This window comes from Salmo salar, chromosome 02, assembly GCF_965601325.2.
Source record: "Salmo salar chromosome 02, fSalSal1, whole genome shotgun sequence".
NCBI lineage: Eukaryota > Metazoa > Chordata > Actinopteri > Salmoniformes > Salmonidae > Salmo > Salmo salar.
This window is the reverse complement of record NC_138292.1, coordinates 61,281,896-61,285,279: the sequence shown is the minus strand read 5'-3', so window position 1 is coordinate 61,285,279 and position 3,384 is coordinate 61,281,896. Positions and strand designations below refer to the sequence as shown.

Below are 3,384 nucleotides of genomic sequence, written 5' to 3'. Positions count from 1 at the left end.
AAAGCAGGAGTTCCTTGTGTTTTGTACACTCAGTGTATATATTGGGTATTTAATAATATTGTCACGACTCCCGCCGAAGTCGGCTCCTCTCCTTGTTCGGGCGGCGTTCGGCGGTCGACGTCACCGGCTTACTAGTTGCCACCGATCGATGTTTCACTGTTTGTTTGGTTTTGTCTTTATTGTGTACACCTGTTTTTGATTTTCCCTAATTATGTTCATTATTTAAACCTCTGCATTTCCTGTTTGTCTTGTCGGTGATTGTTTCCTGTTTTGTGTGGTTGGAGGTGTTTCTCCGCGATATGTATTTTTCTATGAGAAGATTTATTGAATTTTTCAAGTAAACACGTTTGTTTACATTGATCCCTGTGTCCTGCGCCTGACTCCTCTACTTCTCTAAGAAAAACCATTACAAATATATACATTTATATTGGTTATTTATACGATATATATATATATATATATATATAAACGATATATATATATATATATATATATATATACGTATATCGTTTATATATATATATATATCGTATAAATAACCAATATAAATGTATATATATATATATACAAGTGCTAATGTCTTCCCTGTAGCTCAGTTGGTAGAGCATGGTGTTTGCAACGCCAGGGTTGTGGGTTCGAGTCCCACGGGGGGCCAGTACAAAAAAACACAAACGCATGAAATGAAATGTATGCATTCACTACTGTAAGTCGCTCTGGATAAGAGCTTCTGCTAAATGACTAAAATTTTGGCCTCCCTGTGGCTCAGTTGGTAGAGCATGGTGTTTGCAACGCCAGGGTTGTGGGTTCGATTCCCACCTGGGGCCAGTACGGGGGGGGGGAAATATATTAATTGAAATGTATGCATTCACTACTGTAAGTCGCTCTGGATAAGAGCGTCTGCTAAATGACGAAAATGTAAAAAAATATATATATATATTGGATATTTAATCAAAGTCCAGGTTATGAATTAATTCAATACTGCAATCAATGTGAATATGAATTACCTTTCCAGAACAGTTATCTTTAAACACAAACAGTATGGTGATCATTGTAGCAATGGGTACAGATAACAGTTATTGTGCTGAGATTCTGTTTTTATCATTGTGACTGTTTCCCCAGTAAGTCAGTGGAATGCAGATTATTATATTATACACACACACACACACACACACACACACACACACACACACACACACACACACACACACACACACACACACCGTGGTATAAGAGGCCCATTTTGTAAGTCGTTCATACACAAAATTAGTAAGTAACTATCCACTGCAATAATGGGGCCTAGTTTCCATACCGTAGGCATACTGTATAGTACCATAATTGGAGACAAACATTTTTTTTCAATAATTGCAACATATTCAGTACAAGCACGTGGCTTCTCAACCTGAACGAAGGAACATCCTGGTACAAATGGATTCCCCCACAAAATAACCTGAAATGAACTGAAATTAATTTAACTGAAATAAAATGAACTTCCATAGTCAACAAAATTTTATATTCTTCTATCCTCGTGGAGACCTAAAATTAATTTCCATAGAAAATGCTATTTCCCCCTAAACCTAACCATAGCCTGTAACAATAGCCCTAAACGTAAAACTTTATTTTACCTTTATTTAACCAGGTAAGCTAGTTGAGAACGATTTGTCATTTATAACTGCGACCTGGCCAAGATAAAGCAAAGTAGTGCGACACAAACAACACAGAGTTACCCATGGAATAAACAAGCGTACAGTCAATAACACAATAGAAAAAAAGAAAGTCTATATACAGTGTGTGAAAATGGCGTGAGGAGGTAAGGCAATAAATAGGCCATAGTAGCGTAGTAATTACAATTTAGCAAATGAACACTGGAGTGATAGATGAGCAGATGATAATGTGCAAGTAGAAATACTGGTGTGCACAAGAGCAGAAAAATTAATAAAAACAATATGGGGATGTGGTAGGTAGATTAGGTGGGCTGTTTACAGATGGGCTATGTACATCTGCAGCGATTGTTTAGCTACTCAGATAGCTGATGTTTAAAGTTATTGAGGGAAATATAAGTCTCCAGCTTCAGTGATTTTTGCAATTCGTTCCAGTCATTGGCAGCAGAGAACTGGAAGGAAAGGCGGACAAATGAGGTGTTGGCTTTGGGGATGACCAGTGAGATATACATGCTGAAGAGCGCGCTACAGGTGGGTGTTGTTATCGTGACCAGTGAGCTGAGATAAGGCAGGGCTTTACCTAGCATAGACTTATAGATGACCTGGAGCTAGTGGGTCTGGCGACGAATATGTAGCGAGGGCCAGCCGACTAGAGCATACAGGTCGCAGTTGTGGGTGGTATAAGGGGCTTGGTGACAAAACGGATGGCACTGTGATAGACTGCATCCAGTTTGCTGAGTAGAGTATTGGAAGCTATTTTGTAAATGACATCGCCGAGGTCGAGGATCGGTAGGATCAGTTTTACGAGGGTATGTTTGGCGGCGTGAGTGAAGGAGGCTTTATTGTGAAATAGGAAGCTGATTCTAGATTTCATTTTGGATTGGAGATGTTTAATATGAGTCTGGAAGTAGAGTTTACAGTCTAGCCAGACACCTAGGTATTTGTAGTTGTCCACATATTCTAAGTCAGTACCGTCCAGTGTAGTGATGCTAGTCGGGCGGGCTGGTGCCGGCAGCGAACGGTTGAAAAGCATGCATTTGGTTTTACTAGCGTTTAAGAGCAGTTGGAGGCCACGGAATGAGTGTTGTATGGCATTGAAGCTTGTTTGGAGGTTAGTTAACCTCTATGGGCTAGGTGGGACGCAAGCTCAACAGCCAGTTGAATCCTGTGGCGCGTTATTCAGTGTACCTTAGATATGCTATTACTTCAATTTTTCAAAAATATGACTATTTTACACCATTTTAAAGATAAGACTCTCATTAATCTAACCACACTGTCCGATTTCAAAAAGGCTTTACAACGAAAGCAAAACATTAGATTATGTCAGCAGAGTACCCAGCCAGAAATAATCAGACACCCATTTTTCAAGCTAGCATATAATGTCACATAAACCCAAACCACAGCTAAATGTAGCACTAACCTTTGATGATCTTCATCAGATGACAACCCTAGTTATGTTATACAATACATGCATGTTTTGTTCAATAAAGTTCATATTTATATCAAAAACCAGCTTTTTACATTAGCATGTGACTAGCATGTGACTAGCATTCCCACCGAACACTGCCGGTGAATTTACTAAATTACTCACGATAAACGTTCACAAAAAGCATAACAATTATTTTAAGAATTATAGATACAGAACTCCTCTATGCACTCGATATGTCCGATTTTAAAATAGCTTTTCGGTGAAAGCACATTTTGCAATATTCTCAGTAGATAGCCC

At 38.9% G+C, this 3,384-nt stretch overlaps 1 non-coding gene across 1 annotated transcript; it reads left to right on the top strand.

The window, feature by feature from the left end:
* Nucleotides 1-749: 749 nt before the first annotated feature.
* On the top strand, nt 750-824 carry trnaa-ugc (transfer RNA alanine (anticodon UGC)). The gene has a single exon. It is a non-coding gene; the product is annotated as a tRNA-Ala (tRNA).
* The last annotated feature ends 2,560 nt before the right edge of the window (nt 825-3,384 follow it).